Source organism: Zea mays, chromosome 8 (assembly GCF_902167145.1).
Source record: "Zea mays cultivar B73 chromosome 8, Zm-B73-REFERENCE-NAM-5.0, whole genome shotgun sequence".
NCBI classification, from domain to species: Eukaryota; Viridiplantae; Streptophyta; class Magnoliopsida; order Poales; family Poaceae; genus Zea; species Zea mays.
In genome coordinates, this window is record NC_050103.1 from 26929208 (window position 1) to 26955856 (window position 26649).

Sequence of the window (26649 nt, forward strand, 5' to 3'; positions counted from 1 at the left end):
GGTACACCAAGATGACGCCCGAGGAGCTCCTTGGAAAATTTGTGAGCGGGCGCATGATGGTGAAGGAGGCACGTTATGTGGATGACGCTTTGAACGGTCCACTACCCATCTACGAGCCGTAGCCCATTGCTCTCAAAGCAACAAGCAGCAAGGAGGCGCTACCAAGCAAGGTAGCTCAAGTGGAGGCTGCCGGTCTCAATGAAGATGAAATGGTGCTTATCATCAAGCGTTTCAAGACCGCACTCAAAGGAAGCAAAGAGTACCCCAACAAGAACAAAACAAGGGGAAAGCGCTCTTGCTTCAAATGCGGTAAGACTGGTCATTTTATTGCTCAATGTCCCGATAATGAAAATGACCAGGGACAAGAAAGACATGGGAAGAAGGACAAGAAGAAAAGCTATAGGAAGGCGAAAGGCGAGGCTCATCTTGGAAAAGAATGGGACTCTGACTGCTCCTCATCCGACTCCGACGATGAGGGACTAGCCGCCTCAGCCTTCGACAAGTCTTCGCTCTTCCCCAACGAACGCCATACGTGTCTCATGGCCACGGAGAAGAAAGAAAGTATTCGAGATACACCTAAGTATTGTTCTTCTAGTGATGAGGAGTCTTCTGATGAAACTGATGATGAAGTAGCTTAGTCGAGTTTATTTAAAGGTTTAGATAGAGCTAAGATAGAAAAAAATTAATGAATTAATTGATGCTCTAAATGAAAAGGATAGATTGTTAGAAAAATAAGAGGACATTTTATATGAGGAACATGACAAATTTATTAGTGTGCAAAAATCCCTTGCCTTAGAAATTAAGAGAAATGAAATGCTATCTTCTGAGTTATCTGCTTGCCATGAATCTATCTCTAGTTTAAAGAGTTTAAATGATGAATTAAATGCTAAGCTAGAGAAAATGAATGAAACTAGTTCATGTGTACAGCATGTTGTTATTTGTAATAGATGCAAGGATTTTGATGTTGATGTCTGTGATGAACATCTTATTGCTATTACTAAATTGAATGATGAGGTGGCAAGTCTTAATGCTCAACTTAAGACTTGCAAAAGTGACTTTGATAAATTAAAATTTGCAAGGGATGCCTACACTATTGGTAGACACCCCTCCATTAAGGATGGACTTGGTTTTCGAAAGGAAACCAAGAACTTAACAAGCCAAAAGGCTCCCGCTCTCAACAAGGAGAAAGGGAAGGCCCCTATGGCTAGTAGTTCTCAAAAGTGTCATGCCTACATTTATGATAGAAAGTTTTCTAGGCGATCTCAATTTTCTAGGAATGCTCATTATAATAGAAGTTATGATCATGATGCGTTTAATTCACATGTTATGTTCGCCTCTAGTTCTACTCTTGTTCATGGTAGAAGTAGGCCTAGGAGAAATCATGTTGTGCATCATGTGCCTAGTAAAATGTGCAATGAATCTACTACTGTTTTCCATGCGTGCAACATTTCTTTTGTTCTTTCATGTAAGAATGCAAAACTAGTGGCTAGGAAATTGGGATCCAAATGCAAGGGAGACAAGACTTGTATTTGGGTTCCAAAAGTTATTGTGACTAACCTTGTAGGACCCAACAAGAGTTGGGTACCTAAAACCCAAGCTTAAATTCCTTGCAGGTTTATGCATCCGGGAGCTCAAGCTGGATTATCGACAGCGGATGCACAAACCACATGACGTGGGAGAAGAAGATGTTCACCTCCTACATCAAGAACAAGGATTCCCAGGATATGATTATCTTTGGAGATGGGAACCAAGGCAAGATCAAAGGCTTGGGCAAGATAGCCATCACCAACGAGCACTCCATATCGAATGTATTTCTAGTAGAGTCGCTTGGTTACAACCTTCTGTCTGTAAGTCAATTGTGTCACATGGGTTACAATTGTCTTTTTACAAACGTTGATGTATCTGTCTTTAGAAGATGTGATGGTTCACTAGCTTTTAAGGGTGTACTAGACGGCAAACTCTACTTAGTTGATTTTTCGAAAGAGGAGGCCGATCTAGATGCATGCTTAATAGCTAAGACTAGTATAGGCTGGCTGTGGCATCGCCGTCTAGCACATGTTGGGATGAAGAACCTTCATAAACTTCTAAAGGGAGAACATGTGTTAGGACTAACCAATGTTTGTTTCGAGAAAGATAGGCCTTGTGCATCTTGTCAAGCAGGGAAACAGGTGGGAAGCACTCATCACAACAAGAATGTGATGACAACATCAAGACCACTGGAGCTTCTTGACATGGACCTCTTCGGACCCGTTGCCTACCTTAGCATCGGGGGAAGTAAGTATGGTCTTGTAATTGTTGATGGTTTTTCCCGCTTCACTTGGGTGTTCTTTTTGCAGGATAAATCAGAAACCCAAGGGACCCTAAAGCGCTTTCTAAGGAGGGCTCAAAACGAATTTGAGCTCAAGGTGAAAAAGATAAGAAGTGACAACGGGTCCGAGTTCAAGAATCTGCAAGTGGAGGAGTATCTTGAGGAAGAAGGCGTCAAGCACGAGTTCTCCGCTCCCTACACACCACAACAAAACGGTGTGGTAGAGAGGAAGAACAGGACGTTCATCGACATGGCGAGAACGATGCTTGGAGAATTCAAGATGCCCGAGCAGTTTTGGTCGGAAGCTGTGAACACAGCTTGCCATGCCATAAACCGGCTCTACCTACATTGCCTTCTCAAGAAGACCTCGTACGAACTCCTTACCGATAACAAACCCAACGTTTCTTACTTTCGTGTATTTGGGAGCGAATGTTACATTCTGGTGAAGAAAGGTAGGCATTCTAAATTTGCTCCCAAGGTAGTAGAAGGGTTTTTACTAGGGTATGACTCAAATACAAAGGCGTATAGAGTCTTCAACAAATCATTGGGTTTGGTTGAAGTCTCTAGCGATGTTGTATTTGATGAGACTAATGGCTCTCCAAGAGAGCAAGTTGATCTTGATGACATAGATGAAGATGATGTTCCGACGGCCACAATGCGCACTGTCGGTACCCTGAAACAGGGGTACCCCTTACTATAGTATGAAGACGCGGTGCTCGCACGACTATCTCTAGTCGCGTGGTGAACAACACCCGACCCCACCACGTGGACGGCTCCGGGGCCACCATGTGGCTAGGGAAGACAATATCCTCCAAGGTATGAACAGTGGGTCCGGACCCCCATGGGAAAGTGTCGGACCCCTGCATATACGGACCGGACCTTCGAGTAGGGTCCAGGACCTCCGCCGGTACAAACCAGACCCCTGAGACGAGTCCCGGACCCCTCTATGTGGGGTCCGAGCCACTCACAGCAGGGTCCTGGGATTCTGAGACAAAGAACACCCAGGCCTTAATCAAGGCCAGGTAGGGGTCCGGAGCTGACACGTGTCTGGGCCATACCACATACGCCTCTGCTCCCTGCTCAGGCGGAGCCTCGATGCTGCCATGTGGCCTACTGCCCGTGACGTAAGCCAGCGGGTGGAGCCTGACGTAAGGCCTCTAGGTCGCGCGGTCTCTGCATTTATTGCGGATAAGGCGCGCCGCCTGTCCATTCCACTGGCAGGTGATGTGTCGCCTTGGCATTTAATGAGCCTTGTCCACTCCACTGACAGGCGATGTGCCGCCTCAGCATTTAATGTGCCATGTCCACTCCGCTGAAGGGCGGCGACCAGGCCATCCTGCAGGCGGCGTGCCTGTCCGTTCCGTTGGCAGGCAGTATGCCCGTGCTGCAGTGTACACTATGCTCATCATCACTCGCGCGTTACCGAGGAAGCAGCGCAGGATATCAATACTATATGCACTATGGACATTATGGCGCCGGAAGATGGCCCAGCCGTTGCTGGCATGATATACTTCTATAGTGTATTCCCTCTGTTTTGCCCCTGGGCCCACATGTCGGGGCTCAGCACCCTTGTACGTGCCCCCTTGAGCTATAAAAGGGAGGGCACACGACATTACAAGGCAGACACACTCTCACGCTCACTTAGACTCTCAGACTCACAAGTTCATACAAGCTCTCAAGCTCAATACATCACACAGTGGAGTAGGGTATTACGCTCCAGCGGCCCGAACCACTCTAAACCCTTGTGTGTTCTTGTGTTCATCGTCCATCTAGCTAGCAGGCAAAACGCTTAGGCCCCTCCTCATCTTAGGATTTAGGGCGGGTGCGTTCCGCCACCCGGCCGAAGAATTCCCTCTCCGACACGCACGATGGCGATAGGTGATGTGCGACCACAGGAACAACAAGAGCAAGATCAGCCATCTTCCTCCACAATGGTGCATCCTCCAACTCAAGACGGTGAACAGGTACCTCAAGAAGAGGGACAAGATCAAGGGTAAGCACAGGAAGAACAAGTGATGGAGGAAGAAGCACCACGGGTCCCTCCAACTCAAGTCCGAGCGACGATCCAAAGAAATCACCCTGTCGATCAGATTCTGGGTGACATAAGCAAGGGAGTAACAACTCGCTCACGTTTAGCTAATTTTTGTGAGCATTACTCGTTTGTCTCTTCTATTGAGCCTTTCAGGGTAGAAGAGGCCTTGCAGGATCCGGACTGGGTGTTGGCCATGCAGGAAGAGCTCAACAACTTCAAGAGGAATGAAGTTTGGAGCCTGGTGCCACGTCCAAAGCAAAATGTTGTGGGAACCAAGTGGGTGTTCCGCAACAAGCAAGACGAGCACGGGGTGGTGATAAGAAACAAGGCTCGACTTGTGGCAAAAGGTTATGCCCAAGTCGCAGGTTTGGATTTCGAGGAGACTTTTGCTCCTATGGCTAGGCTAGAGTCTATTCGAATTTTATTAGCCTATGCCGCTCACCACTCTTTCAGGTTGTTTCAAATGGATGTGAAGAGCGCTTTCCTCAATGGGCCAATAAAGGAGGAGGTATACGTGGAACAACCCCTTGGCTTTGAGGATGACAGGTATCCCGACCATATGTTCAAACTCTCTAAGGCGTTCTATGGACTTAAGCAAGCCCCAAGAGCATGGTATGAATGCCTTAGAGATTTTTTAATTGCTAATGCTTTCAAGGTTGGGAAAGCCGATCCCACTCTTTTTACTAAGACTTGTGATGGTGATCTTTTTGTGTGACAAATTTATGTCGATGACATAATATTTGGTTCTACTAATCAAAAGTCTTGTGAGGAGTTTAGCAGGGCGATGACACAAAAGTTCGAGATGTCGATGATGGGCGAGTTGACCTACTTCCTTGGGTTCCAAGTGAAGCAACTCAAGGACGGCACCTTCCTCTCCCAAACAAAGTACACTCAAGATCTTCTCAAGAGGTTTGGGATGATGGACGCCAAGCCCGCGAAGACACCGATGGGAACCGACGGGCATGTCGACCTCAACAAAGGAGGTAAATCCATTGATCAAAAGGCATACCGGTCTATGATAGGGTCATTGCTTTATTTATGTGCTAGTAGACCGGACATTATGCTTAGTGTATGCATGTGTGCTAGATATCAATCCGACCCCAAGGAATGTCACCTTGTGGCTGTTAAGCGAATTCTTAGATATTTAGTTTCTACGCCTTACTTCGTGATCTGGTATCCAAAGGGATCTACCTTTGACTTGATTGGATACTCAGACTCCGACTATGCCGGGTGCAAGGTTGATTGGAATAGCACATTACAGACGTGCCAATTTCTAGGAAGGTCCCTGGTGTCCTGGAGTTCAAAGAAACAAACATCCGTTGCCCTATCCACCACTAAGGTCGAGTATGTTGCCGCAGGACAGTGTTGCGCGCAACTACTTTGGATGACGCAAACCCTCCGGGACTTTGGCTACAATCTAAGCAAAGTCCCACTCCTATGTGACAATGAGAGTGCAATCCACATGGCGGATAATCCTGTTGAACACAGCCGCACTAAGCACATAGACATCCGGCATCACTTTCTAAGGGACCACCAGCAAAAGGGAGATATCGAGGTGTACCACATTAGCACCGAGAACCAGCAAGCCGATATCTTTACCAAGCCGTTAGATGAGAAAACCTTTTGTAGGTTGCGTAGTGAGCTAAATGTCTTAGATTCGTGTAACTTGGATTGATCTATATCATACATGTATTCTATGCCTTTGATCATGTTACTTTATGCATTTATATGATTTGTTGCCTATCTACGGTGCTCAAGTTGTACAAGGGATCCCGGACCTCACAAGTCCATGTGTGAATGATGCACATATTTAGGGAGAGATGTGCTACAACTTGACCCTTTGAGACTAATCTCTTGTTTGAGTATATTTGATGTAGTCTCAAAGGTGCATTGAAAGGGAAAGGTGAACTTGGACAATGCAAAGACTTCCACTGCACTCTAGTATTAGTGTACTCACCTCCAAGTTCATACTTAAGCTCTCATTGCCTTTTTGCTCTTAATTGACATTTTTGGTGAGGCAATGGGGTTAAAGGGCCAAAAATGATCCCGTTTTGGTGCTTAATGCCAAAGGGGGAGAAATTAAGGCCAAAGCAAATGGATCAGCTACCACTTGTGAATTTCAAAAATAATCAAGTTAGAATTTTTGATTTATCCAAAACACTCTTATTGCAAAATTTGGTCTCTTGTGGGGGAGAATTTTGATTATGGGAAAAAGGGGGAGTTTTTCTCATTTGATCAATTTTACTCTTGGAATAACTCTTTATGTGCCCTAACAAGTGTGTTTGACTTAGAGATAGGGAAATGAGTTTGATTTGCAAAAACAAACCAAGTGGTGGCAAAGAGCGATCCGAATATGCCAAATTATAGTAAAAAACAATTTGGTCTACAATTGCATTGATGTTGCACTTCTTTTGGTTGCTTTTGGTTGTGTTGGCATAAATCACCAAAAAGGGGGAGATTGAAAGGGAAATGTGCCCTTGGGCAATTTCTATAATGTTTTGGTGATTAAGTGCCCAACACGGTTAATTAAGTTCTTATGTGCCAAGTAAAGTGAGAAGTGCAAATCAAAGAGAAAGGTATGTTTCTAGACTTAGTACATTGTTTTGAGTACTAATATGTTTTGTCTAAGTGCTAGAAACAGTGAGAAAAGAATTGGAAAAAGTGTTGGCTATGTGCAGCAAACTCCAGCTCTGCTTGGCACACCGGACTGTCCGGTGGTGCACCGGACAGTGTCCGGTGCGCCAGGCTGGTCCGCGTGAACTCGCCGCTCTCGGGACTCGACGGCGGCGTACGGATAAAAATCACCAGACCATCCGGTGGTGCACCGGACTGTCCGGTGAGTCATCCATGGTGAACTCACCGCCCTCGGGAAAAGCAAAGGGGCGATGTGGCTATAATTCACTGGACCGTCCGGTGGTGCACCGGACTGTCCGGTGAGCCAACGGTCGCCAGCGCCAATGGTCGGCCGCGCAATCTTCGCGCGACGCATGGCAGCTCCAACGGTCGGCAGGGGGCACTGGACTGTCCGGTGTGCACCGGACAGTGTCCGATGCGCCAACGGGGCCGGAGCTACAACAGTCATCTGTGCCCGATTTGGAAGGCAATCGCACACCGGACCGTCTACAGGACCTATCCGGTGGCGCACCGGACTATCCGGTGCGCCACTCGACAGAAGGCAAGGATAGCCTTCCATGTTGATCTCCAATGGCTCCTAGATGCCTTGGGGCTATAAAGGGACCCCTAGGCGCATGGAGGAGTCACCCAAGATTCACTAAGTATTCTAAGGCATCCAGACTCTGCTCCCGCGCATTTGCTTCGTTGTGTTAGAGATTTGAGCTCCATTCGAGTCGCGAACTCCCTGTGTGGTCATTTGAGCTCGAGTCTTCACTTGTGTGCGTGGGTGTGCTGCGTATTTGAGTCTTGTGTGTGTTGCTCTTCCCAACCTTACTCTTGTGCATTCTTTGTGATCAATATTGTAAGGGCGAGAGGCTCCAACTTGTGGAGATTCCTCGCAAACGGGAAAATACTCTAAGGAAAATACCGTGGTATTCAAGTTGATCATCGGATCACTTGAAAGGGGTTGAGTGCAACCCTCGTCCATTGGGACGCCACAACGTGGAAGTAGACAAGTGTTACTTGGCCGAACCACAGGATAAAAATCGTGTGTCTTGTGTTGATCTCTTTGTGATTGTTTGTGTTCACAAGAACTCGCTTCAAGCTACTTAGCCGTACTAACACTCATAACTAAGTTTTGTGGCTATTAGTGTTTGATTTTACAGGATCACCTATTCACCCCCCTCTAGGTGCTCTCAATTTCTAGCCTTAGAAATGAAAATGCTAGCTTAGTTTCTAAGGTCAAAGATTTAAATGTTTGCAATGATTCTATTTCCTGTCTTAGAGATGAGAATGCTAAATTAAAATCTAAGATAGAAGAATTAAATGTTTGCAAACCATCTACATCTACTGTTGAGCATGTTTCCATTTGCACTAGATGTAGAGATATTAATGTTGAAGCTATTAATGATCACATTGCCATTATTAAACAACAAAATGATCGCATATCTAAATTGACTACTAAAATTAATAAGCATGAACTTGAAAATGAAAAATTTAAGTTTGCTAGAAGCATGCTCTATAATGGGAGACGCCCTGGCATTAAGGATGGCATTAGTTTCCAACAGGGGAGCAATGTCAAGCTTAATGCCCCTAAAAGATTGTCTAATTTTGTTAAGGGCAAAGCTCCCATGGTTCAGGATAGTGAGGGCTACATTTTATATCCTGCTAACTATCCTAAGCACAAAATTAGGAGAATTCATGCTAAGAAACCTCACACTATTTCTCATCATGCATTTATGTATAAAAATGAGGCTTCTAGCTCTAGGCATTCTACACATGTTAAAATGACTAAAAAGAAAACACCTGCTGCATCAAATGAGCATAACATTTCATTTAAGACTTTTGATGCATCATATGTTTTAACTAACAAATCAGGCAAAGTAGTTGCCAAATATGTTGGGGGCAAACACAAGAGTCCAAAGACTTGTGTTTGGGTACCCAAGGTGCTTGTTTCTAATGTGAAAGCACCCAAGACCGTTTGGGTACCTAAGAACAAGGCCTAAATTTGTTTTGTAGGTTTATGCATCCGGTGGTTCAAGTTGGATAATCGATAGTGGCTGCACAAACCAAATGACAGGGGAGAAAAGGATGTTCTCCTCTTATGAGAAAAAAACGAAGATCCCCAACGAGCTATCACATTCGGGGATGGAAATCAAGGTTTGGTCAAAGGTTTGGGTAAAATTGCTATATCCCCTGACCAATCTATTTCCAATGTTTTTCTTGTAGATTCTTTAGACAACAATTTGCTTTCTGTTTCTCAATTATGTAAAATGGGCTACAATTGTCTTTTTACTAATATAGGTGTTATTGTTTTTAGAAGAAGTGATGATTCAATAGCTTTTAAGGGAGTGCTAGAGGGTCAGCTATACTTAGTTGATTTTAATTAAGCTAAACTAGACATTTTCTTAATTGCTAAGACTAACATGGGTTGGCTCTGGCATCGCCGACTAGCCCATGTTGGAATGAAGAATCTTCATAAGCTTCTAAAGGGAGAGCACATTTTAGGACTAACAAATGTTCATTTTGAGAAAGACAGGGTTTGTAGTGCATGTCAAGCAGGAAAGCAAGTTGGCACTCATCATCCACACAAGAACATAATGACAACGGACAGGCCATTGGAGCTACTCCACATGGATCTATTCATACCGATAGCTTACATAAGCATCGGTGGGAGTAAGTACTGTCTAGTTGTGACAGAACCTCCCAAGTAATTAGGCCCACTTACAGTTGTCCTTGTCCAACGGACTTCAGACAACCCTGTAGGTGCCCCTGAACTACTTGACAAGTTCGGTATCTTTCCTTACCTCACCAGGAACGTCTCACCCGTCTTGCAGACATTACAGAACATCGGAGATATAGAAGTGCGGAAGCAATTACATAAACTTACATTTATTTAGAAAGTAAGATCAAGTTACTTATTACAGACCAGAGCTATAAACGAGTGCTGAGTACACATATCAAGGGAGGCAAAAACTCCTCCCAAGTAATTATCAAACAAAAAGATCCTATGTGGAGGACCAAGTCCTCCCGTATCTTCATTCTTGTTTTTCTTCATTAGATACCACCTTGGAGCAAAAGCAACAAAACTTTGTCGCTTCCTCACCTAAAAACAACAAAGGGATAAACCCTGAGTATGGAATTACTCAGCAAGTCTTACCCGACTAAGGAAAAGACTCTCAAGGGTATGCTGGATAAATAGGAGTCAAGGAGAGGCTTTAGCAAAAATCAACTTATACTTTTGCAGAAGCAGCTTACTAAAGTGAGTCCTTACTTTCAATCTTTTAACGCCATATTAAGTATTAATAGACTCTATTTGCATCTAGTCTAATTTCAACATCTCATCCATACAACATCATTTTTATCCATAGTGTTCACATCCTGACTTTAGGTTGCAGGGCAGTGACCAAGTCTTCATAACCGCGAAGGTACGGCGATCCGAATCGATTATACTCAACTGAGGATCTCCAATCACACGACATATGTAGCACTTAACCCTTGCATATGTCAACCCGCCACCGGGGTTCTTAAGACCGGATCAGGTTCACGCAAACCGAGAGCACAGATACACCACCGTCCAGCCTCTTGCCACGGAGGGTACACGCTACTCTCGCCACCGCTCCACGCCCATTTCGTGTTATCTTATTCCGGCCTTAGTCTGCCCGAGGCAAGGCTTACCCATGACGAGGCATGTGACCAGTTAAAGGGTCCTCGATCATCAAGCCTACATACGCGTTAATCCTTAATCAACCTGGGTAGAACATCACCTGTTCCTAACCCAAGTCTCGATTTACATACTTCCATCCTTAGGATTGTTTCTGTTCCCAAGGATGAAAAGAGCATCACAGGGAACTTTGCAGTAAGATCCCACCATTGCTCCAAATGAAAATATTCTTGCAGGTAGAAGCCATCCCTTCTTGAGTTAAATTAAGGACAACCTCTATCCACAAGATCTAAGCAAGGCTAAGCATTTTTGTAAATCATATTTTGATACTTCACAGAAGTATCTATAAAGGTATGGATATCAAGGAAAGCAATGCATCAAAGGGTTTCAAGTAACTCCTATGAACCTAATGCACATTTCACTAGACTTAAGGGTGCGAAAAGTATTTAAAAACACAAGGAAAGGGGTTGCATGCACCGGGGCTTGCCTTTGTTAGTAGGTGAGTCAGGCTCGGACTCGCAAATGTCGAAGTAGAGCCAAGTCTCTGCCTGAGATTCCAAAGGTGGTGATGTCTTCTCTTGAGTCACTTCACTCTCTTCTTCGTTTTCTAAATATAACCATATAGGTATATATATAAGAATGAATGCCATGTCATGCTTATGAGAGTGCAAAGATAATAAAGATTTATTAACTAAGTCTTGAATACAACTTTCCTTCACGGAATTCCGGGAACTTAGGGTTTCCGGAGTCGGTAAAGGAGTTCAAAGGGCAGGGGTAGGGGTTTTGGGTTCTAATTATCAAACAATGTTCAAATCAAACCAAACTCTACCCATGGCTTCTAAATATTGTGAAAAGCTCACATAGAAAGTTTGGGCAATTTTGGGATTATTATCTATTTTCTAAAAATCCAGAACCAGTAATTTAGGCTATTTTAAATACTCTAAAATTCCCTATTTGATCTAAAAATCATGAGTTTATTTGTATTAAATATTACAGGAAATTAGGGTTCTAAGAAAATTAGTTTCATATTTTTAGGATTTTTCTACTGTTTTTGATAATTGTTTTGGCTCTGGAGATAAAAGAAAAAGAAAAACACTTCAACAGTCGTGGGCTCAAAACTGGCCTGCGTCGGCCCAGTTAGGGCAGAAGTGCGCCCATGCGCGCGCCCGCGCCCGCGCGCTGGTTGTTTTGCGCAAAGGGACTCGGGGTTTGGATTAAATAGAAGTGAGTTTGGTCACTGTTGCTCTGGGCCGCTGACTGTTTGCAGAAAAGACCTCCGATTCCTATTTCTTCGCAGGGAAAAGTCCACGACGTCGAGCGGCGCTGCAGAGCTCCGGCGAGCTCACGCACCGGTCGATTTACGCAAGGACCGACGCTAATCTTTGGTAGAGATCAAATCTGAGACCTAACGAGGGTTTCCCCTCAAACAATTTCATGATTAGCTACCCGGTTTGCTCTGGCTACGGCGACCGCGGGCATCGGGGAAGAACACGGGCGTCCACGGCAACCCAGGGTGGTCTAGCTCAATTAGGTGGGTCGTAGAGCTTGAGGAGGGTCTAAGGACTCTAGAACAAGCAACTGGGACACTGGAACTAACCTGAGTTGGGCTGGCCACGGGGAGGTGTTCATCGCGGCGGCGGAAACCGAATTGGGGGGAATCCAAAATTCGAGCTCTCAGGTAAACGATTGAGGACGATATCTGGTGGCTGGGTGCGTGATGACCTTGCAGAGCTCACGGTGGCTTCAATTTATAGGGGGCGATAGCGGTGGCCGGGAATTTGGGTTAAGCGCGGTGGCGGCCGGAGATGAGGAAGGATACGGTGGCTGTACCCGTGGCGTTCACTGACGCAACGACGCAAGGAGAATACTCCTAAGGATGCCACGCTTACAACCACGGCCGTAAGGCAGTCAAATCCATGATGGCGTGGCCGAACAGAGAAGGGCAGCGCCGGTGACCGGACATGGCCGGAAGGAGAGATGGCCGCGTGGCAGTCGGAGTTAGTGCCCTCCACCGCGGCGGTCTTATCCGGAGCAAAGAGGTCTTCGCGGGGAGATGCTCGCCGCCCGATCATCTCGACCCCGGCGCAAATCGCGGCGCGGAAAGGTCGTCGGCGGTGAGCGCTTTGTGCTGGCGGTCTGATCACCAATAGAGCACTGTACCATGGGAGAGTTGCATTCAGACAGCCTGACAGTCAATTTTGGAGCCCAATTCTCTCTCAATTTCTAATGACAACCCATGTCAAGCTCTGCAGAAAAATTGTAGAGCAATACACCATCAGCAACTTTGTAATATGATGATGCCACAAAAACCCATTGGATCAAGCTAGAATTTAAGCTTGAAGATGAGGGTATGAATCTGTTAGTTTGATGTTCAGACAGAACCAGCCTGACAGAGCAACTTGGGTTGAGATTTTCTCCACATTTCTTATAAGAACATGGCTTGAATCCTTAAACAAAGTTGCTCCCCTATGTTTGGTCTTCAACTTTGATGTGGTCACCTAACCTGAATTCTCATTATTTTGAAAGCTACACAACCCCAAAGTTGGGCCTATAACCCTGTTTTCAGACTTAGCATAGGAATCAAAATCAAGGTCCTTTTTGCAAATGAGTCCAAAACTTAGGGTTTGGCTTGTAAATTCACATATTTGTGAACCAAATGACTTTATATGTCAAAACATAGTAGTTTTTACACTTTAGTCCAAAGGTTCATCATTTTTGCACATAAGCCCCTAGGGTTTGGTTTTAGGGTTTTCCAGGGTTCTAATTAGGGCGTCTGGTATCCCAGGGGTATAAATGTGATTCAAGTTTATTCTTAGGGTCATTTTATGACTTTTACCCTAAAGTCTTTAGGTTTTCTTAACTTGGGTTAAGTTTTACCCCTATAATCACTGTTTAGGGTTAAGTCCTTTAACCAGGGTTTCATTTGCAAAAACATTAAAACAATACAACTTGTTTGAAATTTTTGCCTAGTGAATGCACTCTAGGTGTATCAAACATATGCAATGCCAATGCTATGATGTCATGCTCAAGTTTTAGTTATAGTAACACCAGGGGTGTTACATCCTTCCCCCCATAAAAGAATCTCGTCCCGAGATTAAAATCCTAGGGTAGGTAATGATAAAGGAAACACATCACATTTTTATTTCCTTAATTTTGGTACAAGGCAGGGGTGATGCGGGGGTTACTTCTTTATTACAACAACTATACAGGCTTTACAATTTACATGAGGCTAGAAAGCCTGGGAAATTCTTATCTAAAAAGTCTTGGGTTTCCCATGTAGCCTTATCTTCAGAATGTTGGTTCCACTGTATCTTGTAGAACTTGAGAGTCTTTCTTTGGGTAACCCTGTCCTTTTGATCCAGAACTCGAATAGGATGTTCCGAGTATGTTAAATCTGGTTTCAGGACAACATCAGTCACTTCAACGGTTCGATCGGGAATCCGAAGACACTTCTTCAATTGTGACACGTGGAACACATTATGCACAGCAGACAATGTTTCGGGTAGTTGAAGTTGGTACGCCACTGGTCCACATTGCTCAATCACCAGGAATGGACCAATGTACCTGGGTGCAAGCTTTCCCTTTAACTCCGAAACGTGATACACCCTTCATTGGTGAAACTTTTAAGTAGACGTAATCGCCTACCAGAAAGCATAAGGGTTGTCGTCGTTGGTCTACATAACTCTTTTGTCGAGTCTGAGCTTTCTTTATATTATGAATAATTTCTTGAACCTTTTCTTCGACCACTTTCACCATATCAGGCCTAAAGAAGTACCTTTCTCCAGGTTCAGACCAATTTAGCGGAGTACGACATCGTCGTTCATATAAAACTTCGAAGGGTGCCATCTTGATACTTTCTTGATAGCTATTATTATATGAGAATTCCGCTAAGGGCAAACTTTCACCCCATTTCTGTGGGAATTCCAGAACACATGCCTGTAGCATATCTTCTAGTATTTGGTTTACCCTCTCAATCTGTCCACTGGTTTGAGGATGACAGGCCGAACTGTGGAGCAACTTAGTACCCAGGGATTTATGAAGTTCTTCCCAAAATTTGGATACGAATTGCGATCCATGATCCGACACTATGGTCTTCAGAACACCGTGCAGACTAAGAATACGAGCAATGTACAATTGGGCATAGACAGTAATTGGGAATCGGTCTTGACTGGCAGAAAATGAGAAATTTTCGTAAGCCGATCAATAATAACCCAGATAGAGTCATACCCTTTTGTAGTCCTGGGTAATCCCACAATAAAGTCCATACAATATCTTCCCCTTTCCGTGTTGGGATAGGTAAGGATTGTAATGGACCAACAGTTTTCATGTATATGGCCTTGATACGTTTACAAGTGTCACATCTAGCCCCATAGTGTGCAATTTCAATTTGCATCTTTGCACACCAGAAGAACACATAAGGTTCCATGTGTGCAACTTGCTTTTCCTGATGACACTGTACTATCTGAGTCTGTTGGGTGGCAATTATGCAACTTTACCCAAAAAGAATCAGACGCACCATCTTGGGTAAAACACACAAGAAGAGGTTTACCAACAAGTGGTTACAGTAAGTTCATAGCACACGAGACGGGTGTGAATGTCGAATAATATCACGGTCAACTCGTGTTAGCCAGGGAATCCAAGTCCACGAAAGGTGATATAGATTCAAAAAAAATATCACTAGCGGAGGGATCTAAAAATGCGGACTTTGCAACTAGTCCATTTTATCCAGTACTAGTCATGGATCGGCATGATCACACACACAAGAAAAGCATGTGTGAGGCGGTCGAGGCACGACTAGAGCGATGATTAGGTGGCTATTGGCTGACTTAATCTCATTTTGGTAAGTACTCTCTTTAGGGTGGGTTGAACCAAAGTGAGTTTAGACAACTCGATAAAACGATCTCTAAACTCAGCCTTCGTTCATTGGGCAATTACAAGTTAGTCAAAACCAACTTGTTGAACTACTTTTGACATTGAGCAGATCCTCTCAGTACCATTGGTAAGCCAAGGGTTGAGAGTTCACATTGGCTAACAGGAGATTATGCACTTGGGTAGAAATCCATTTGGTCATGTTGTTCATCCGTTTCTTCAGGTGAGACGCATTATCCACTTGGTTAGGGAATACATGGATTAATTAGGGAAGCGAATGAACAAACTCCTGCATTTCAACAGCAGAGAAACAGATCTCCATTTTAGGAGCTAATCAGTTGTTGTCCAACACTAAAAAGCTCCAGGGCTTCACCTTTACACAAAGGATGTAAAGGGAACTTGTATGAGGAGTCACTACCAAGATCAAAAGAAATAAGACCACACATGAAAGTGGTATGCCCTTTTGATCCAATGGAAATGACAGATGTTGCTTGATCTCTTTACAAACAACCAGAAATTGTTTTAAGGAAGGAGTCCACAGAAGATCACATATCAGTGTAGTTTCACAATGGATCATGACCAGAGACTTCGATACCAACATGCGCTAAGCAGCAGAATCCTGTGTGTACATTCACAGGAGGCTCTCAGTTTCGCCGCGGTACCATAAGTTCTTAACCATGACACCATTACAAAACTGGCACCAATAATGGATCTCACGTGGTAAGAACAATTTGCGTAGAGATAACATATTGATATAATCTCATAATGGATTATGACTACTAACTGTGATACAAGCATGCATCGAGCAGCACAACCTTGTGTGTATACCCACAAGAGGCCCTCGGTTTTGGCGCAGCATCATCAATTTTAGTCATAACGCCAATACCAGACATAACCAATAAGGAATCTCACACAACACAAATAGACTGATCAAGGATGACAAGGTACAAAAGAGACTCCACCTGTAAGTACGATCACAAGTAGAGATCCAAATAGATCATGGCCCAAGGAAGTGAACAAGGCATGGCCATAACCTAAACTTGATGAAAGAAGTATGATGGGAGACTGTTAATTCAGCCCAAGCATATTTCTATGCCCATCATAGGGATCACCAGGTCAAAGATTAAGTTGGTAGGCCTTCGATAGATAACATGCCTTTCCTAGGTTAGGTTAATAAAGCAACATGGTGATCCACATGGAATATCCAAAGGAATAGCCCTCTTAACTCTTGAATTTTGAGAAACTACTATAGATATTAAAAGTTGCTTCATAAACCGGCAGTCGTTTCTTACACCATAGTCATATAAAAGCTCACATGTTACATGATCCAGGTGAAACAGGAAAACTCTTTCCAACAAAGTTTAACCTGTTTTTATTACCAAGCTGGTCTATCTACACCTACCTTATTACATTGATCTACTACATCTTCTCTAGCTACACCATCTGCCAGATGTTTGTTGCCATTCTTCCAAGGAACCCTTAGTCCACCGATGCAGGAGTAGGATCAACGGCAGCATTGAGCCTATGCACTGATTGCTGCAGATGGTTGACAAGCCGTTGTGCTACTTGAAATTCCATGGGATGAGCACGATTCAATTCTTTGATCGCCTGATCCTGATGGCTTATGAAGCTCATGGTTTCCTTAAGGTCTTCTCTAACAGCAACAGCATACAGACAGATTTCTTCTTGTTGCTTACTCAAAATTTTTAATTTAGAATGAGCATTAGTTAGCTGATGCTCAAGCTCCTTAATGCGATTCTGATCAGCTTGGTGTTGCATCTGAAGTTCTGTCACCTGATGCTCGAGTCCAATAACCTGTTCCGCTTGAACCTTCGTTTCCTCAAGTCGTTCTTGTGCTTGAGTACAAGCACTGTTCTTGGCCTTTTCCATCATCTTAAATGCTGCATAGCTCCCAGTGTACAACTGCTGCCACTTTTGACGACTGTGCCCCCGAGTAAGTTGCAACTCTAGCACGGCCATCAAAACCCGAGCAGATGCCGATTCAACAGAATCCTGCCCAATAGGAATGCTTTCCATTAATCGGGCCTGGTGATGATACACCAACGGGTCACTTAAGGCAACTGCAGGGAACAACCTCATAGATGTGGCTTGTATTTCTTCCCTTTTCTGGTAACAAATGGTTGTTAGTACCTCTAAGGCAGCTACCTGAGCACCCTCCCAAGGAGTCATTCCTTCGGCATGGAACATCCAATACGGCCAAGATGGTTTTCTAGCACGTTCTGGAATACGCACTACTACCTCATACCATGGTTGTCCTCTAAGAACAGTGCGTGACCACTGGTACTTGGGTGCTTCGGTATATCCGACCTCTTGAAGTAGTCGCCACAGGACCACTAGAACACCAAAATCTCGTAGAAACTCTCCAACTCCTGTAGGAGCTTCTTGTTGATTCATCTATAGAGAAGGGCAACGGATACACTCTATTCACTAAGGATGTATAAACAAGGTAGATGAATCATGTACTAAACTAGCTACGCAGGGGGTTTAACTTAAAGTTTGTATGACATGATCCATGTGTAATTACAGAATCAACCTTAGTTGATTCATACCTTCTATACATTGCACTCTTCCTATCTGGTCTTTAAAATAGACTCTTCAGTATACTTTAGGTAAGAAGAGAAAAGAATTTCTAGGTAAGAACTTTGAAAATTCTTTTGAAGATGCCTCATAATATCTGCAAAGAAGGGCTACGCTCCGATACCAGCTGTGACAGAACCTCCCAAGTAATTAGGCCCACCTACAGTTGTCCTTGTCCAACGGACTTCAGACAACCCTGTAGGTGCCCCTGAACTACTTGACAAGTTCGGTATCTTTCCTTACCTCACCAGGAACGTCTCACCCGTCTTGCAGACATTACAGAACATCGGAGATATAGAAGTGCGGAAGCAATTACATAAACTTACATTTATTTAGAAAGTAAGATCAAGTTACTTATTACAGACCAGAGCTATAAACGAGTGCTGAGTACACATATCAAGGGAGGCAAAAACTCCTCCCAAGTAATTATCAAACAAAAAGATCCTATGTGGAGGACCAAGTCCTCCCGTATCTTCATTCTTGTTTTTCTTCATTAGATACCACCTTGGAGCAAAAGCAACAAAACTTTGTCGCTTCCTCACCTAAAAACAACAAAGGGATAAACCCTGAGTATGGAATTACTCAGCAAGTCTTACCCGACTAAGGAAAAGACTCTCAAGGGTATGCTGGATAAATAGGAGTCAAGGAGAGGCTTTAGCAAAAATCAACTTATACTTTTGCAGAAGCAGCTTACTAAAGTGAGTCCTTACTTTCAATCTTTTAACGCCATATTAAGTATTAATAGACTCTATTTGCATCTAGTCTAATTTCAACATCTCATCCATACAACATCATTTTTATCCATAGTGTTCACATCCTGACTTTAGGTTGCAGGGCAGTGACCAAGTCTTCATAACCGCGAAGGTACGGCGATCCGAATCGATTATACTCAGCTGAGGATCTCCAATCACACGACATATGTAGCACTTAACCCTTGCATATGTCAACCCGCCACCGGGGTTCTTAAGACCGGATCAGGTTCACGCAAACCGAGAGCACAGATACACCACCGTCCAGCCTCTTGCCACGGAGGGTACACGCTACTCTCGTCACCGCTCCACGCCCATTTCGTGTTATCTTATTCCGGCCTTAGTCTGCCCGAGGCAAGGCTTACCCATGACGAGGCATGTGACCAGTTAAAGGGTCCTCGATCATCAAGCCTACATACGCGTTAATCCTTAATCAACCTGGGTAGAACATCACCTGTTCCTAACCCAAGTCTCGATTTACATACTTCCATCCTTAGGATTGTTTCTGTTCCCAAGGATGAAAAGAGCATCACAGGGAACTTTGCAGTAAGATCCCACCATTGCTCCAAATGAAAATATTCTTGCAGGTAGAAGCCATCCCTTCTCGAGTTAAATTAAGGACAACCTCTATCCACAAGATCTAAGCAAGGCTAAGCATTTTTGTAAATCATATTTTGATACTTCACAGAAGTATCTATAAAGGTATGGATATCAAGGAAAGCAATGCATCAAAGGGTTTCAAGTAACTCCTATGAACCTAATGCACATTTCACTAGACTTAAGGGTGTGAAAAGTATTTAAAAACACAAGGAAAGGGGTTGCATGCACCGGGGCTTGCCTTTGTTAGTAGGTGAGTCAGGCTCGGACTCGCAAATGTCGAAGTAGAGCCAAGTCTCTGACTGAGATTCCAAAGGTGGTGATGTCTTCTCTTGAGTCACTTCACTCTCTTCTTCGTTTTCTAAATATAACCATATAGGTATATATATAAGAATGAATGCCATGTCATGCTTATGAGAGTGCAAAGATAATAAAGATTTATTAACTAAGTCTTGAATACAACTTTCCTTCACAGAATTCCGGGAACTTAGGGTTTCCGGAGTCGGTAAAGGAGTTCAAAGGGCAGGGGTAGGGGTTTTGGGTTCTAATTATCAAACAATGTTCAAATCAAACCAAACTCTACCCATGGCTTCTAAATATTGTGAAAAGCTCACATAGAAAGTTTGGGCAATTTTGGGATTATTATCTATTTTCTAAAAATCCAGAACCAGTAATTTAGGCTATTTTAAATACTCTAAAATTCCCTATTTGATCTAAAAATCATGAGTTTATTTGTATTAAATACTACAGGAAATTAGGGTTCTAAGAAAATTAGTTTCATATTTTTAGGATTTTTCTACTGTTTTTGATAATTGTTTTGGCTCTGGAGATAAAAGAAAAAGAAAAACACTTCAACAGTCGTGGGCTCAAAACTGGCCTGCGTCGGCCCAGTTAGGGCAGAAGTGCGCCCATGCGCGCGCCCTCGCCCGCGCGCTGGTTGTTTTGCACAAAGGGACTCGGGGTTTGGATTAAATAGAAGTGAGTTTGGTCACTGTTGCTCTGGGCCGCTGACTGTTTGCAGAAAAGACCTCCGATTCCTATTTCTTCGCAGGGAAAAGTCCACGACGTCGAGCGGCGCTGCAGAGCTCCGGCGAGCTCACGCACCGGTCGATTTACGCAAGGACCGACGCTAATCTTTGGTAGAGATCAAATCTGAGACCTAACGAGGGTTTCCCCTCAAACAATTTCATGATTAGCTACCCGGTTTGCTCTGGCTACGGCGACCGCGGGCATCGGGGAAGAACACGGGCGTTCACGACAACCCAGGGTGGTCTAGCTCAATTAGGTGGGTCGTAGAGCTTGAGGAGGGTCTAAGGACTCTAGAACAAGCAACTGGGACACTGGAACTAACCTGAGTTGGGCTGGCCACGGGGAGGTGTTCATCGCGGCAGCGGAAACCGAATTGGGGGGAATCCAAAATTCGAGCTCTCAGGTAAACGATTGAGGACGATATCTGGTGGCTGGGTGTGTGATGACCTTGCAGAGCTCACGGTGGCTTCAATTTATAGGGGGCGATAGCGGTGGCCGGGAATTTGGGTTAAGCGCGGTGGCGGCCGGAGATGAGGAAGGATACGGTGGCTGTACCCGTGGCGTTCACTGACGCAACGACGCAAGGAGAATACTCCTAAGGATGCCACGCTTACAACCACGGCCGTAAGGCAGTCAAATCCATGATGGCGTGGCCGAACAGAGAAGGGCGGCGCCGGTGACCGGACATGCCCGGAAGGAGAGATGGCCGCGTGGCAGCCGGAGTTAGTGCCCTCCACTGCGGCGGTCTTATCCGGAGCAAAGAGGTCTTCGCGGGGAGATGCTCGCCGCCCGATCATCTCGACCCCGGCGCAAATCGCGGCGCGGAAAGGTCGTCGGCGGTGAGCGCTTTGTGCTGGCGGTCTGATCACCAATAGAGCACTGTACCATGGGAGAGTTGCATTCAGACAGCCTGACAGTCAATTTTGGAGCCCAATTCTCTCTCAATTTCTAATGACAACCCATGTCAAGCTCTGCAGAAAAATTGTAGAGCAATACACCATCAGCAACTTTGTAATATGATGATGCCACAAAAACCCATTGGATCAAGCTAGAATTTAAGCTTGAAGATGAGGGTATGAATCTGTTAGTTTGATGTTCAGACAGAACCAGCCTGACAGAGCAACTTGGGTTGAGATTTTCTCCACATTTCTTATAAGAACATGGCTTGAATCCTTAAACAAAGTTGCTCCCCTATGTTTGGTCTTCAACTTTGATGTGGTCACCTAACCTGAATTCTCATTATTTTGAAAGCTACACAACCCCAAAGTTGGGACTATAACCCTGTTTTCAGACTTAGCATAGGAATCAAAATCAAGGTCCTTTTTGCAAATGAGTCCAAAACTTAGGGTTTGGCTTGTAAATTCACATATTTGTGAACCAAATGACTTTATATGTCAAAACATAGTAGTTTTTACACTTTAGTCCAAAGGTTCATCATTTTTGCACATAAGCCCCTAGGGTTTGGTTTTAGGGTTTTCCAGGGTTCTAATTAGGGCGTCTGGTATCCCAGGGGTATAAATGTGATTCAAGTTTATTCTTAGGGTCATTTTATGACTTTTACCCTAAAGTCTTTAGGTTTTCTTAACTTGGGTTAAGTTTTACCCCTATAATCACTGTTTAGGGTTAAGTCCTTTAACCAGGGTTTCATTTGCAAAAACATTAAAACAATACAACTTGTTTGAAATTTTTGCCTAGTGAATGCACTCTAGGTGTATCAAACATATGCAATGCCAATGCTATGATGTCATGCTCAAGTTTTAGTTATAGTAACACCAGGGGTGTTACACTAGTAATTGTGGATGATTATTCTCGCTTCACTTGGGTATTCTTTTTGCAGGAAAAATCTCAGACCCAAGATACACTAAAAGGATTCTTGAGACAGGCTCAAAATGAGTTCGGATTGAGGATCAAAAAGATAAGAAGCGATAATGGGACGGAGTTCAAGAATTCACAAATAGAAGGGTTTCTTGAGGACGAGGGCATCAAGCATGAGTTTTCTTCTCCCTACACACCTCAACAAAATGGTGTAGTGGAGAGGAAAATAGAACTCTACTGGACATGGAAAGAACCATGCTTGATGAGTACAAGACACCGGACCGGTTTTGGGCGGAAGCAATCAACACTGCTTGCTACTCCATCAACCGGCTCGACCTTCACCGAATCCTCAAGAAAACATCGTATGAACTTCTCACTCGTAAAAAGCCCAATGTTTCATATTTTAGTCTTTGGGAGCAAATGCTTTATTTTTGTTAAAAGAGGTAGGAAATCTAAATCTGCTCCTAAAGATGTAGAAGGCTTTTTACTTGGTTCTGACTCAAACACAAGGGCATATAGAGTCTTCAACAAATCCACTGGATAAGTTGAGGTTTCTTGTGACATTGTGTTTGATGAAACTAATGGCTCCCTAGTGGAGCAAGTTGATCTTGATGAACTAGATGATGAAGAGGCTCTATGCGTCGCGCTAAGGAAAATGTCCATTGGGGATGTGTGTCCTAAGGAATTTGAAGAGCCTACACAAGCACAAGATCAACCATCATCTTCCAACCAAGCATCTCCACCAACCCAAGATGAGGATTAGACTCAAGATGATAAAAATGAAGATCAAGAGGATGAGCCACCTCAAGAAGAGGTCAATGATCAAGGGGGAGATGAAGACAATGAAGACAAGGAAGATGAGCAAGAAATTCAGGATCAAAGATCGCCACACCCAAGAGTCCACCAAGCAATTCAATGATATCACCCCGTCAACTCCATCCTTGGTGACATTCATAATGGGGTAACCACTAGATCTCGAGTTGCTCATTTATGTGAACATTACTCTTTTGTTTCCTCTATTGTGCCATATAGGGTAGAGGATGCCTTAAGAGATTCAGATTGGGTGGTGGCTATGCAAGAGGAGCTCAACAACTTCATGAGGAATGAGGTATGACATTTGGTTCCACGTCCTAATCAAAATGTTGTAGGTACCAAATGGGTATTCCGAAACAAGCAAGATGAGCATGGTGTAGTGATAAGGAACAAAGCCCGACTTGTGGCCAAAGGTTATTCACAAGTCGAAGGTTTGGATTTCGATGAAACTTATGCACCCGTAGCTAGGCTTGAGTCAATTCGCATATTACTTGCCTATGCTACTTACCATGACTTCAAGCTTTACCAAATGGACGTGAAGAGTGCCTTCCTCAATGGACCTGTCAAGGAAGAGGTCTATGTTGAGCAACCTCCCGGCTTTGAAGATAGTGAGTACCCTAACCATGTTTACAAACTCTCAAAGGTGCTTTATGGGCTAAAGCAAGCCCCAAGAGCATGGTATGAATGCCTGCGAGATTTTCTTATCAATAATGGCTTCAAATTCGGAAAGGGCGATCCTACCCTCTTCACTAAAACTGTTGAAAAAGACTTGTTTATATGCCAAATTTATGTTGATGATATCATATTTGGGTCTACTAACAAGTCTACTTGTGAAGAGTTTAGTAGGATCATGGTACAGAAATTCGAGATGTCTATGATGGGGGAGTTGAGATATTTCCTAGGATTTCAAATCAAGCAACTCCAAGAGGGCACCTTCATCAGCCAAACCAACTATATTCAAGAGATGTCAATGGGGAATTCCCCACCGGGTTATAGCATCCCATCCCCATCCCCATCATGTTTGATCCATCCCCATACCCATCCCCATACCCATCATGGGTACAAAACTCATCCCATACCCATCCCCATTTGGGTTTCGGGTCCCCAATGGGTCCCCATCCCCAATTAAGGAATAACTAGGTACTAACATGTAGCACAAACAATCTAGATTTCAGACGTCACTACATCGACAAACACTCATCCATGAACCATGATCCATTCATCCATCCATCAGAAAAGACATAAGTACTTCGGGACCGATAGAAGAAATTGAGAAATGGAGTTTTCTCACCTTCTTTGGTCACCATCTTAGTTCGTTGGCGTCTGAGAATCCATGGTTGTCACCGTCGTCTGGGCAGGGCACAACATATGGCTGGTTATTTTAGGGTTTTGTTTTTTACTAGTCTGCTAGTTGCCTTGTTAGGCTATGACCTGGGGCCTGGTGCGCTGTCATGCTGGGCTTGGTGGCCGGCTCGGCCTCAACTCATTCATACAAACACGACAGGTGTACACGTATAAAATACCCATGGGTAATCGGGTTCGGATTATTGCTTCCCAAACCCATACCCGTTTACCCAATGGGTGGAGATTTTGTCCCATATCCATACCCATGGGGACAATTTTCGTCCCATACCCGTACCCTAATAGGGGAATTCCCCACGGGTTGGCGGGTATCGGGTCCCCATTGACATCTCTTGATGAAACTTGTTTTGTTGGTTAGATGTTGTCATACTCCATCTAAGAAAAATATAAAACTTATAGGTTGTTCACTGTTTTCTTGGTGTGTTAATTTAAACATGTTAAATAGGAAAAAGATGGTTGTTTTGCTTGTTATTTTTAGATCTGTAGCTCTAGTGCTCCAAATGGATTCACATTTTTACAGTAGACTCTTGGTGTGATGCTTGGTGACTGGTAAATATTTCATGAATTGTTGTGCATGTATGATTAGGTTAGTGATTTAACTTGTTTAATGCACCTTAAGTAGATTTAAATGATTTAAAAATAATGTATAGATGCAAAAATGGAAAATGGTGTTCTACTGTCCTTGCATGGTATTATAGTAGCCTAAGAAAACTCAATATGGTAATGCATCTACAGAAAATAATTAGTTTTAGATTTAACTTGCTCTCACATGCTTTATTGCATTGACAATTTATTATTTTTGTATTAAATAAAATATAAAACCTGGGCATGTGAAATTTATACATTGGTCATAAATTGTTATTACCCTTGACTCATAAAAATTTCAGCCCCAAATTAGGTACTTTCGTATGGTGCTAAAATAACACCCATTTTATAATTATAAGAAGAGTTAGTGAAAATTAGAAGTAAACAAAAGCTTGCATGTCTCTTGGGATGTTGAATTATACCTTAGTACTAATTAGAGATTAAATGGTTATGCGCATGATGAGTTTAGTAAAAAAAATCCATCGGTGTCACTGGTGTTAAGTTGATGTTTATTTGCGCGTGCAAAGTAATAATGTGATTAATACTTAGAACTCTTAGTTGATAGTAGAAATTGTTTTGGCTTATATAGAGAGGTGGTGACATGCCAAAGTAGTCATCGCTTCCTCTATATCTTGAGTAGGGTCAATACGCGTTATGTGTTCATGAATTGGGAAGTAAGCACATAATGGTTTCGAGTTAGAGAATAGTGGTTTACGGGTCGTATGATTTGGTGGATGTGTGAAAATACATGTGAATATGTATGTTTATATAAATGTTGTGGTATATGTTGTGTCTCGGATTTCGATAATAATAGGCTAGCCGACGAGTATGTTGTATAGCGGCCTAGGTTGTTGCTTAGGTTAATCAACTTGTTAGATGACTTTAGTTAAGTTCGTGGTCACGATGAATTGCGTATTGTAGTCCAATTGCGCATGGTTATTGTCGGCGTTTCGAGACAGGGGGGTCCCCGAGCCGACGAGTGAGTGTGCCGCGTGCCCCAGCCCAGATGGGTCGAGCGCGTGGGCGAGCGCGAAGGGGGGAGAAGCGAGGTGGCCGGAGACGGGCGTGAGAGAGGTGGAAATTCTGCGGCCTTCGTGTTCGTCCCGCGCCTAGGTCGGGTGCGCTTGCAGTAGGGGGGTTACAAGCGTCCACGCGGGTGAGGGAAGCGAGCGGCCCTAAGAGAGCGCCTGTCCCGTCCTCATCCCGCGCGGCCAACCTTTTCTAAGAAGGCCCTGGTCCTTCCTTTTATAGTCGTAAGGAGAGGATCCAGGTGTACAATGGGGGGTGTAGCAGAGTGCTACATGTCTAGCGGAGGGAGAGCTAGCGCCCTAAGTACATGCCAATGTGGCAGCCGGAGAGATCTTGGCACCCTGCTGGCGTGATGTCGTGGCTGTCGGAGGAGCAACGGAGCCTGGCGGAGGGACAGCTGTCGGAGCGGTCGAGTCCTTGCTGACGTCCCCCTGCTTCCGTAAGAGAGCTGAGAGCCACCGTCGTCACAGAGCTTGTGGGGCGCCATCATTGCCCATCTGGCGGAGCTGGCCAGAGGGGACACCGGTCTTGTTCTCCGTGACCCGAGTCGCCTCGGGGTAGGATGATGATGGCGCTTCCCGTTGAC